Source organism: Sinocyclocheilus rhinocerous, unplaced genomic scaffold, assembly GCF_001515625.1.
Source record: "Sinocyclocheilus rhinocerous isolate Xijiao unplaced genomic scaffold, SAMN03320098_v1.1 scaffold1898, whole genome shotgun sequence".
NCBI classification, from domain to species: Eukaryota; Metazoa; Chordata; class Actinopteri; order Cypriniformes; family Cyprinidae; genus Sinocyclocheilus; species Sinocyclocheilus rhinocerous.
Genome location: NW_015661023.1, coordinates 65,274 through 78,757, shown reverse-complemented (window position 1 = coordinate 78,757; position 13,484 = coordinate 65,274). Strand labels below are relative to the sequence as shown.

Genomic DNA, 13,484 nt, shown 5'->3' with positions numbered 1-13,484 from the left:
CCCCAGTTTATGAGTGTCACATTTCTGAATTCAGACCCTCCACTCACACAGTTTTCATTTGGAAGTGAATCGCTGTGAAAGCATTGTTTTTGACAGTCTGAGGACAGAAGTGATGTTGTGTGTAACAGAACGCTGCTGAAGTTGTGTTTGTGTTGTTTTTACATAAAGATCTCTTGATGTGGAATAATGAAACTGGTTTGTGGATGAAGCCACAATGGAGTTAGAAGGTGACCATAGCAACCCAGTGACCATGGTAACCTAGCGACTGATCGGAATTTAGGAGATCTGTGATGTAGCGAACACACACACACACACACACACACACATACACACACACACACACACACACACACACACACTAATAAATGCACACAACTCACAGATTATAAAAAAAATGCTCATGCGAATCCCACTTGCTTCTATTTTCGCGTGTCTTTTCCTGTTACACATACAAGCTTTTTCATTCAAACTCAGAAAAGGTCAGTGGGCCACTTCCTGTCAGCATCAAGTTAAACGCTCCATTAGACGATGAACAACCAAAATATGTTCTCACTCACACACACTCACAGGTTCATTTTGAGGTATTAGCAAAGCAACAAAGCTGACGGAACTTACGTAATTACCCATCATACACTGTGATATAGCCTGGTTCGTTGGTCCGTTGGATCGGATTGCTTTCTCTCTACAACCGAACCGCTCCAGAGTTCGTTTTCAGTCGAGCCGAGACCACCTCGTTCAGGCGATCCGTGTTCACATATGCCCAAACGAACCGAGCTAAGCGGGGAAACGCGCCAGGCTCCCAAACAACGGGCCAGGTGTGAAAGCACCCTAAGACTCCATGTACACACACTGGTTTTGCCCTAAATTTCATCACTAGTCAAAATGTCCTCAACAATGTAGAGAAACCACCAGAAACTTCCAGGTCAAAATCAAATAGTTTAGTCAAAAACATGTTCTCTTTTGTCAGACTCAAACTTTGGCCTCAGATGACGCACAAACCTGTCAAATACACACTACTTCACTGCCTCGAGAACACTAGTGAGATCAACTCAAAACACTGTTACACAAACCTGCTTTTGGGAAACAGGAATCCTTTAGCTAGTCAATGACTGTTATACAACATAAACAGAGGGGTGCAGATACAGTAAAATTCAGCAATAAACTGTAAGAAAAGTTTACTGTCATTACACTACTGTAAAGTGATCTTACAGTAACTGAAAAGCATTAGAAGAGAAAAGTTTAAAGACCAAACAACTGAATATACAGTAAACATACATTGGAATATACTGTCAGTTACTGCAAATAAATAAATAAATAAGCAGTACTGCTGCTAAGTACTGTAATTATATTGTAGTTGTGTAAGTAGTATTGAAACCCTGTAGATGAGCTGTAGGCTAACTTCCCTCAGGGTCAGTCCATGAAGAAGAACATGCTCAACTATAGATGTATTTCATAGGTCAAAATCAAATAGTTTAGTCAAAAACATGTTCTCTTTTGTCAGACTCAAACTTTGGCCTCAGATGACGCACAAACCTGTCAAATACACACTACTTCACTGCCTCGAGAACACTAGTGAGATCAACTCAAAACACTGTTACACAAACCTGCTTTTGGGAAACAGGAATCCTTTAGCTAGTCAATGACTGTTATACAACATAAACAGAGGGGTGCAGATACAGTAAAATTCAGCAATAAACTGTAAGAAAAGTTTACTGTCATTACACTACTGTAAAGTGATCTTACAGTAACTGAAAAGCATTAGAAGAGAAAAGTTTAAAGACCAAACAACTGAATATACAGTAAACATACATTGGAATATACTGTCAGTTACTGCAAATAAATAAATAAATAAGCAGTACTGCTGCTAAGTACTGTAATTATATTGTGTGTGTGTAAGTAGTATTGAAACCCTGTAGATGAGCTGTAGGCTAACTTCCCTCAGGGTCAGTCCATGCAGAAGAACATGCTCAACTATAGTGCTTTGTATTTCATCAGGAACTAATGACCTTTGACCTCATCCCCTTCGTTTTTATTTTCCCCTCCTATTATTCCTCGTCTCCCACTATCGGGATTAATTTTCTAAAACTCATAATCACTTGTGCTCTTGTTCATATCATCCTGAGATTCTGAGCTGTGTGGCATCAGTTTTGCTGCTGAATGTTCACACAGGGATACATGTGTGCTGTTTGAGTTCATGTTTTGATACTTGAGTTAATTGTATTGTCTGTTTGTGTTTTCTGAATGAGAGCATGGTTAAACCTGTGCAAAATGATGGTGTTTTTGTGTAGAGTTATGCAGAGAGCACTGAGCAAATACGAGTGTGCAAACAGGTGAAATGTGTTAAAAGTTTTGAGAAACGTGTCTTTGTTTGGAGAACTGTATGAATGGTTTGGAAAATTGGGCCAAATTAATCATTTATAGTGTGTTAGCAATCGAGAAAAAACTGTAGTGTTGTAAGTTTCATGATTTCAGTTAATTAGACATGCTTTTTTGATGAATACAATTTCATTTAACCATTAAAACAGATAAAAAATGAAAACTGAAAAAAAACATGTTTGGGAAAAAATAAAAGAAAGATTTCATAGGGCCCTATGTTTTCCACATTGCAGAAATCACAGGCTTGTTATGAAAGCTCTGCTTCATCTGTGCAGGGTTTGTTTCATACTGTTTGTAATCAGAAATCCTGAGTCATGATCCAAACACTCAGATCCTCGCTCTGTGTGTGTGTGTGTGTGTGTGTGTTTGTGTGTGTTTCTCTCTGCGTGTGTGTGTGTGTGTGTGTGTGTGTGTTTGTGTTTTTCTGTGTGTCTGTGTGTGTGTGTGTGTGTGTCGTAGTGATGCGCCTCACTTCTGGCATTCGTGGCATTCCAGCACTCAGTATCGGCACGAGGCCAGACTGTAGGACGAAATGAATGCATTGACTGAAGGCGCGCATGCAGGACAAACGCATTACTCCAGAGGTCAGAGGTCAAGCGCAGCAAACGAGCGCTGCAGATGCACGCGTTCCCGCGGAGAAGGAAGAGGAGGCGGATTTCCTCCGTCCGCGAGCGCAGCACTGGGAAAAGTCTGGTTGCCATGGAGACCCAGCTGTGAGCGGCCAGCCGGCCTCACTTCCTGCTGTTACCGTGGATTCACTTCCTCGGCGGGCGGCGGAAAAAACGTCTCAGGTTACTTGTGTAACCATGGTTCCCTGAGTAGGGAACGAGACACTGCGTCCTCTAGGGGTCGCTATGGGGAACGCCTCGTCGTGACCCGTGTCTGAAGCATACATTGAAAAAACACCAACTCGTTGGCCGGCGACAGCCATGACGTCACTACCGGTGCGACTATAGTATAAATAGGCGCCGGGAGCACACATCATTCACTTCTTCATCTGAAGCTTGCGTTCGAAGCATGGCAAGAAGCCTAGAGGACGCAGTGTCTCGTTCCCCTCAGGGAACCATGGTTACATACGTAACCTGAGACGTTCCCTTTCATGGGAACTGCGAACTGCGTCCTCTAGGGGTCGCTATGGGGAACGGTATACCCACACCACCATGCTGAGGGGAGTGCATGCCAGAACCATGGCGAGCACTAAGTACCAACTTTACCATTTTCATGGTGAGTTGCCCCTGGGACGTCAGACGGCTGTCCGTGACTTTATCCCCTACGGCCAAAGGCCTAGGCTACATACCCCAAAATACTTACCTGTTAGGGCCAGACTCCTGGGCCCGGGGTAGAGCTCAAGGCTTGGAATCAGGAATAGATTCCTTTAAGGGAATACGACCAAGAGCCTAGAATCATACTAGTCTTGGCCTGTCACACAGGGGCTACCGCACGTTTCTCTTTGTATGTGCTGAAGGAACTGTCTCAACAGACCCCTAGTAGCAACACCCTGTTAAAGTAGGTATCCAGAGGATACATAGGAGGAGTGGTGCCCAAGGCGGAACCGGGGTTTTAAACCACTCAAAAAGAGCACAAAGTCTCTGCGCGTAGCTCTTACCATACAGGATTTTAGAAAAGTGGGCAAAGCATAACGAAGAGAGACAAACGAGAACGGAGCTTTTCCTTGGAAAAAACGCTCGCAGTGCACGCCGATTGCCCCCTCGGAGACATCGCGTGTGTGCTCTTTGCCCAAACAAACAACGCATAGATCGTGTGTGTCATCGGGTGTCAAATAGCGATGACATGGATGCACACACCTTCTAACCGCTCTGCTAGTGCTTGCCATAATAAATAGAGATAGCTCTTACTTTTTCCTTGGAAATGCACGCTTCAAACAGAACAGTCAATGAAGACGAAGAAGAGAATGATGTGTGCTCCCGGCGCCTATTTATACTATAGTCGCACCGGTAGTGACGTCATGGCTGTCGCCGGCCAACGAGTTGGTGTTTTTTCAATATATGCTTCAGACACGGGTCACGACGAGGCGTTCCCCCATAGCGACCCCTAGAGGACGCAGTTCGAAGTTCCCATGAAAGGGAACTAATTTAAATTTGTATATATATATGTGTGTGTGTGTGTGTGTGTGTAATGTGTGTGTGTGTGTGTGTGTGAGAGTGTATAACAAAAACAAACAAATAAGTGTAAACAAACAAACAAACAAACAGAAATTAAACCGCCTTCGCTTGCTGTGAAAATCACCCCATAGCGCTGCTTATAGCGTCAAACCAGCACTAATATAAACCAGATACCATATCAATGCGAACATTATGTTATTGTGGCAAGTCTAATTTAAATGTGCAAAAGCGAGGATGATATTTGAGAGCATTTGAGTTATTTTCTGCTTCAGTCCCCATAGTTGAATGTAAAAACTACAATATTCTTGAGAATTTATTTGTTGGGAGGTCCATAATGACGAGCAAAAAAATTAAGTTTTATTTTTTGGTGAATTATCGCTTTTAGACATGCAAGATATTCCTCTTTGCTGTGTGAGTGTGTGTGTCTGAATATGCCTGATTTAGAGGTGTGTGTGTGTGTGTGTGTGTGTGTTTTGTGTAGAAATAAGTGCATTAATAAGCACTTTTTTCATGTAAATACCAAACATCTGCCAGCGGCCGCAGGAGCAGCAGATGGCTGGATGGAGGAGAACACAATTAAAATCAGATTCTTGAGAGGCAAAGGACTCACATCTTTGACTTTCTCTCGTCTTCCTTTCCATCTGTCTGTTTAACTTGTCCTTCTTCAGCTTGATGGAGCTGTTTCTGGGAAAACATCACGCTCACTTATAAACATGTCGACACACTCTCTCACACACACACACACACACACACACACAGACACACACTCTCTCACACACACACAAACACAAACACACGACACTCACTGATCAAAGCTTCTGACTGAACGCGTGCTGACAAACACTTTATAAAAGCTAATAAACAGCATTGTTTCTATGCAGCCGTTCTGTGTAATCAGCTGTTATGAATGAGTTTCTGTCTTTTCTTTTTTTTTTACAGTGTGCTTGAAATGATACCTGCTTTTCTAATAGCTGAGATTGTTTAATACTAATCTCTTTCTTTCTCTCTCTGTTTCAGTAAGAGGATAGAGACTGATGTGTTATTATGGCTCTCGGAGTGTGTACCTGGAAGCTAGCGTCTGTCTGTTAGCGCTGCTGTGTTTTGACGCTGTTGAAAGCAATTACCGCGTCTGAGCGAGGAGCACACGGTGCTTTAACTGCATTAGTTTCCACTATCATTAAACATCACCCTTTAAACCTTCCCACAATACAGACGAGCTGCTAATGCCAGAGAAACAGCAGACGCCTGCACGTATCCAACAAACAAACACATTCACAAAGCATTTCCTTTCTCAGCTTCTGCTGCGTTATTGATTATTGCAGAACTAGATAAATAAAACCTTGATCAGATTTCTGAAGTTGAAGAATTGTTTTTCTAAAAATAATAATTCAGTATCAACAGCACTAATTGGAAAGCGATTTGTTTCACTCCCTCAAGAAATGTGTATGATAGCGAATCCAGTCAACCGTCTCCACGGCAACCATAAAAATGGTTAATTTCATGCAGTGTTAAATAATAGCGCAGAAAATCAAGAATAAGTCAAGTGAGCAAATATATACATGAATCACAACATGAAGCGCAGTATAATAAACACTCTTATTGATCAAATCTGCAAATCATGATCTGATACAATCATATCAACAATGAAATACTGAGGATAGATAGATAGATAGATAGATAGATAGACGGAGAGACAGATGATAGATAGATAGATAGATAGATAGATAGATAGATAGATAGATAGATAGATAGATAGATAGATAGATAGATAGATAGATAGATAGATAGATAGATAGATAGATAGATAGATAGATAGATAGATAGATAGATAGATAGATAGATAGATAGATAGATAGATAGATAGATAGATAGATAGATAGATAGATAGATAGATAGATAGATAGATAGATAGATAGATAGATAGATAGATAGATAGATAGATAGATAGATAGATAGATAGATAGATAGATAGATAGATAGATAGATAGATAGATAGATAGATAGATAGATAGATAGATAGATAGATAGATAGATAGATAGATAGATAGATAGATAGATAGATAGATAGATAGATAGATAGATAGATAGATAGATAGATAGATAGATAGATAGATAGATAGATAGATAGATAGATAGATAGATAGATAGATAGATAGATAGATAGATAGATAGATAGATAGATAGATAGATAGATAGATAGATAGATAGATAGATAGATAGATAGATAGATAGATAGATAGATAGATAGATAGATAGATAGATAGATAGATAGATAGATAGATAGATAGATAGATAGATAGATAGATAGATAGATAGATAGATAGATAGATAGATAGATAGATAGATAGATAGATAGATAGATAGATAGATAGATAGATAGATAGATAGATAGATAGATAGATAGATAGATAGATAGATAGATAGATAGATAGATAGATAGATAGATAGATAGATAGATAGATAGATAGATAGATAGATAGATAGATAGATAGATAGATAGATAGATAGATAGATAGATAGATAGATAGATAGATAGATAGATAGATAGATAGATAGATAGATAGATAGATAGATAGATAGATAGATAGATAGATAGATAGATAGATAGATAGATAGATAGATAGATAGATAGATAGATAGATAGATAGATAGATAGATAGATAGATAGATAGATAGATAGATAGATAGATAGATAGATAGATAGATAGATAGATAGATAGATAGATAGATAGATAGATAGATAGATAGATAGATAGATAGATAGATAGATAGATAGATAGATAGATAGATAGATAGATAGATAGATAGATAGATAGATAGATAGATAGATAGATAGATAGATAGATAGATAGATAGATAGATAGATAGATAGATAGATAGATAGATAGATAGATAGATAGATAGATAGATAGATAGATAGATAGATAGATAGATAGATAGATAGATAGATAGATAGATAGATAGATAGATAGATAGATAGATAGATAGATAGATAGATAGATAGATAGATAGATAGATAGATAGATAGATAGATAGATAGATAGATAGATAGATAGATAGATAGATAGATAGATAGATAGATAGATAGATAGATAGATAGATAGATAGATAGATAGATAGATAGATAGATAGATAGATAGATAGATAGATAGATAGATAGATAGATAGATAGATAGATAGATAGATAGATAGATAGATAGATAGATAGATAGATAGATAGATAGATAGATAGATAGATAGATAGATAGATAGATAGATAGATAGATAGATAGATAGATAGATAGATAGATAGATAGATAGATAGATAGATAGATAGATAGATAGATAGATAGATAGATAGATAGATAGATAGATAGATAGATAGATAGATAGATAGATAGATAGATAGATAGATAGATAGATAGATAGATAGATAGATAGATAGATAGATAGATAGATAGATAGATAGATAGATAGATAGATAGATAGATAGATAGATAGATAGATAGATAGATAGATAGATAGATAGATAGATAGATAGATAGATAGATAGATAGATAGATAGATAGATAGATAGATAGATAGATAGATAGATAGATAGATAGATAGATAGATAGATAGATAGATAGATAGATAGATAGATAGATAGATAGATAGATAGATAGATAGATAGATAGATAGATAGATAGATAGATAGATAGATAGATAGATAGATAGATAGATAGATAGATAGATAGATAGATAGATAGATAGATAGATAGATAGATAGATAGATAGATAGATAGATAGATAGATAGATAGATAGATAGATAGATAGATAGATAGATAGATAGATAGATAGATAGATAGATAGATAGATAGATAGATAGATAGATAGATAGATAGATAGATAGATAGATAGATAGATAGATAGATAGATAGATAGATAGATAGATAGATAGATAGATAGATAGATAGATAGATAGATAGATAGATAGATAGATAGATAGATAGATAGATAGATAGATAGATAGATAGATAGATAGATAGATAGATAGATAGATAGATAGATAGATAGATAGATAGATAGATAGATAGATAGATAGATAGATAGATAGATAGATAGATAGATAGATAGATAGATAGATAGATAGATAGATAGATAGATAGATAGATAGATAGATAGATAGATAGATAGATAGATAGATAGATAGATAGATAGATAGATAGATAGATAGATAGATAGATAGATAGATAGATAGATAGATAGATAGATAGATAGATAGATAGATAGATAGATAGATAGATAGATAGATAGATAGATAGATAGATAGATAGATAGATAGATAGATAGATAGATAGATAGATAGATAGATAGATAGATAGATAGATAGATAGATAGATAGATAGATAGATAGATAGATAGATAGATAGATAGATAGATAGATAGATAGATAGATAGATAGATAGATAGATAGATAGATAGATAGATAGATAGATAGATAGATAGATAGATAGATAGATAGATAGATAGATAGATAGATAGATAGATAGATAGATAGATAGATAGATAGATAGATAGATAGATAGATAGATAGATAGATAGATAGATAGATAGATAGATAGATAGATAGATAGATAGATAGATAGATAGATAGATAGATAGATAGATAGATAGATAGATAGATAGATAGATAGATAGATAGATAGATAGATAGATAGATAGATAGATAGATAGATAGATAGATAGATAGATAGATAGATAGATAGATAGATAGATAGATAGATAGATAGATAGATAGATAGATAGATAGATAGATAGATAGATAGATAGATAGATAGATAGATAGATAGATAGATAGATAGATAGATAGATAGATAGATAGATAGATAGATAGATAGATAGATAGATAGATAGATAGATAGATAGATAGATAGATAGATAGATAGATAGATAGATAGATAGATAGATAGATAGATAGATAGATAGATAGATAGATAGATAGATAGATAGATAGATAGATAGATAGATAGATAGATAGATAGATAGATAGATAGATAGATAGATAGATAGATAGATAGATAGATAGATAGATAGATAGATAGATAGATAGATAGATAGATAGATAGATAGATAGATAGATAGATAGATAGATAGATAGATAGATAGATAGATAGATAGATAGATAGATAGATAGATAGATTGAAATCCAAATATAAATATATTTTTAAATTCAATCTAACAAAAAAAAATGTCTAATGTACAATCTGGCATGTTTTCTCTCTATTTATTTTAACAAATATAACGATTTATTCTGGGATTCTGGTGTTGAAGCTGGAGTGTAATTCATGCTGTGTGTTTCGCAGCTGTAGCTCTCAGTCACTCAGACTGTGTTCTTCTACATTTATTTTCTCTTCTCTCGGACGTTTGGAGCTTGTTTAGGGATTTGCTGAGTGCTGTCCAGTAATAGATGTATTATTCTGTGTCTGGAGTTATGATTTGGTTGTGTCTGATCGTCTGGGTTAGTTTGTCTGTAGGCTGTTTGTTTTTTGGGAAGCAGATGAAGCTCACTAAGTGAATGTCTCTCTGGACTGGATGAGTTGCTGAGAGGCTCCTGCGAGGTTCGTCTCGTGGCAGTGTGATGTTTTAAGCAGAGGAGATTATTCTGATGTGCCTCCAGAAATGTATGACTCGTTTATTTGTGTATTTAATGAAGTGAGAGATACTCTGTCTCTAACCCGCTATTACTAGTTACGCGAAGTGACATTATTTCAAACAGCTTCAGCTATTTCTAAGAAAAATGTCTCAACGTTTTGTAACCATTATATAAGTGGAATAATTGACTCGTCAAATTAAAAATAAGTGCACAGCTCAGGTGTAACTCCGAGGGGTGTCCATTCATTTTCAACAATTCAACAGTCAAACATCAATTATTTATCGTGTAAAGAATCTTGATTTGGTGAATGACTATAATTACAGCTCTCTATGAAATTGCTTTTTATTTTTATTTTCAATTCAATTCTCTAGCCTGCTTAACATGCAGACTCCTTTTATACTTAGATATCTGTGTGTATTTATGATTTATTTTAATGTTAAAAAGGAGAAAGTCTCTAACTGACTCAGCTTTTAAAATGTAACACGCAGACAATAGTTCCATTCTATCAGTATTGTTACTTTAGTATCCATTGACATACTGTTATACATTTTAATAATATTTTGATTCCATTTTCATATTTTTCTTTTTTCATGTTTTAGATCAAATTTGACTAATTGTGTTGTGTGTTTTTGGTTTTCTGATAATGGATTTATTATTATTATTATTATTATTATTATTTAATTCATTTTTACTTCAGTTTTGGTTTAAGTAATTATAGTACATAAACTAAATGAATTGTGTTTTATTTTATTTTATTTTTAATTTAATTTAATTTAATTTAATTTTTTTATTTTTATTTTTTTATGGCCTTGTCTTTCTTGTGTTTATAGTCACACTATAGCTTAAAAATCTAAAACCTCTCTGCTACATTGGAAATGGTCTTGCCTTCTTTCATATTTCCTTCAGAATCTGCACATCTAATTTAAACTGTTCCAGCTCTGAGTGCGAGACACTAGCTGTTTCAAACTGTATTTGCATGGGCTTTACACATGTTTGTTCTCTCTGTGTCTCCTGCTGTGTGTCTTCTCTCCTCTGCTGGAGGCTGGTGTAAGTGCAGCGCTGGATTGAGGTCAGCAGCAGATTAGTGCAGATAAACAGCAGCGTGTCAATACTCTTTGTACGGATATGGAATCTGTGTGTGTGTGTGTGTCTATGGGATGCCTTTGTATGTTTCCCACTCTTTCTATGTCTTCCATCACTCACACACTCACACACACACACACTGTATTCTAGCAGTGACATTGCGGGTGATGAATGTGGAATGTTTGCTCTGTTAAACCGGCTGCCGCAGCACAAATAATACATTGTAAAATCACAGAGGCGTCCATCTTGGCTCTGGATCCTGCACAGTTTCCTCAGACCTCTGTCCTCGTGTGGGCTGGGAACTGCTAAAGCGTTCGGATTGATTTGTTTGCCATCACAGTGAATGTGGCCGCGGTGTATCATGCCACGTCTCTGTATTTGGACAACATGATGATAACCGTGCTGTTCGTGAGGGAGAAATGTCTGAGGAAGTGGGAAGATCCTGCGCTGGTTAGCAGTGCTGTTCGTGAGCTCCGCTAGAGGGAGACAGAGAGCAATAACACCACAAACTTTGACCTTAGATTCTCAGAGTCTGTCCCAATACACACACTTAGCCACTTGAGAGTGTGCGAGACTGGTCTGATGAATGCCAAAGGTCAGTGCCCTTCATAAACACTAAATACACACTTATAGGGCTTCGGAGCGATATTTGAGGTTGAATATATCCCATCATTCATGCTTAGAAACGTATGAGCTCACAGGGTTTCTGCAGGTCTTAAAAAGTCTTAAATTGCACTTCCACAAATTAAGGCCTAAGAAGTTCTTACATCAGAGGAGAGTGTCTTTATTTCATAAAGTGGCATTAAAAGTTGCATGCACTGCAAAACCGGTTTCCCTTTGAGTTAAGTTGATTGTTCTGAGCTCATTAGCAGATGTGTGTTATTGTTTTAATCATAGACGCTTTATTTTGACCTTTTTCTTATATAACAAGACAATACAGCATGCCATTGTGCTTCTCAAGTAACATTTGCACTGGAAAACAAGGCTTTTGTGTTGTTGTTTTTGTTTTTTTTTTATTAATGGTTGTCTCTTGGAAGTTGTATTTTCAAACGTATTGTTAATAAAGGGCATTTACGTTTACATACGTATTGTATTCCATTGTTATTTTTTAACTTTTATTTATTTGGTCTTAAAAAAGTCTTACAAAGTCATACATTTACCTTCATAAACCTGGCTGAAACCCTTGCTCTGAAAACTTTTTAGTGTAAGTTTAATTAATTGGATATAATTTGGTAGTCAAACTTTAAGTATTATATGTGTGTTTTATAAAATGTGCAACTCTTTTTTTATCCCCTAATTAGAAGCACCACAACATTACCAGTAAATGTGTATAATGTATAACACTAATAAACACACTTCTTGATTTTGCAGAAAGGAGAAAGAAAGAAAGAACAAAAAAATAAAGAAAGAAAGAAAGAAGTAAAAAAAGAAAGAAAGAACGAGAGAAAGAAGGAAAAAAAGAAAGACGGAATGAATGAAAGAAAGAAAGGAAGAACAAAAAAATTAATAAAGAAAGAAAGAAAGAAAGAGAAAGAAGGAAAAAAGAAAGAAAGAAAGAAGGAAAAAAAGAAAAAGAAAGAAAGAAAGAAAGAAATATAGAAAGAAAGAAGGAAAGAAAGAAAGAAGGAAATAAGGAAAGAAAGAAAGACAGAAAGAAGGACAGAAGGAAAGAAAGAAAGAAGGAAGGAAGGAAAGAAAGAAAGACAGAAAGAAGGACAGAAGGAAAGAAAGAAAGAAGGAAAGAAAGAAAGAAGGACAGAAAGAAAGAAAGAAGGAAAGAAAGAAAAAAGGAAAGAAGAAAGAAAGAAAGAAAGAAAGAAGTACAGAAGGAAAGAAAGAAAGAAGGAAATAAGGAAAGAAGGAAAGAAAGAAAGACAGAAAGAAGGACAGAAGGAAAGAAAGAAAGAAGGAAATAAGGAAAGAAGGAAAGAAAGAAAGACAGAAAGAAAGAAAGAAAGAAGGAAAGAAAGAAAGAAGGACAGAAAGAAAAGAAAGAAAGAAAGAAAGAAAGAAAGAAAGAAAGAAGGAAAGAAAGAAAGAAGGAAGGAAGGAAGAAAGAGAAGGAAGGAAAGAAAGAAAGAAGGAAAGAAGGAAAGAAAGAAAGAAGGAAAGAAAGAAGGAAAGAAGGAAAGACGGAAAGAAGGAAAGAAAGAAAGAAAAAAGAAGGAAAGAAAGAAAGAAAGAAGGACAGAAGGAAATAAAGAAAGAAGGAAAGAAGGAAAGAAATAAAGAAGGAAGGAAGAAAGAGAAGGAAAGAAAGAAAGAAAGAAAGAAGGACAGAAAGAAA

At 35.6% G+C, this 13,484-nt stretch overlaps 1 protein-coding gene across 1 annotated transcript in view; it reads left to right on the top strand.

The window, feature by feature from the left end:
- The window catches only part of LOC107726198 (astrocytic phosphoprotein PEA-15-like), a 38,159-nt gene that overhangs the window by 21,894 nt on the left and 2,781 nt on the right, over positions 1–13,484 (top strand). The gene's annotated exons all lie outside the window — the stretch shown is intronic.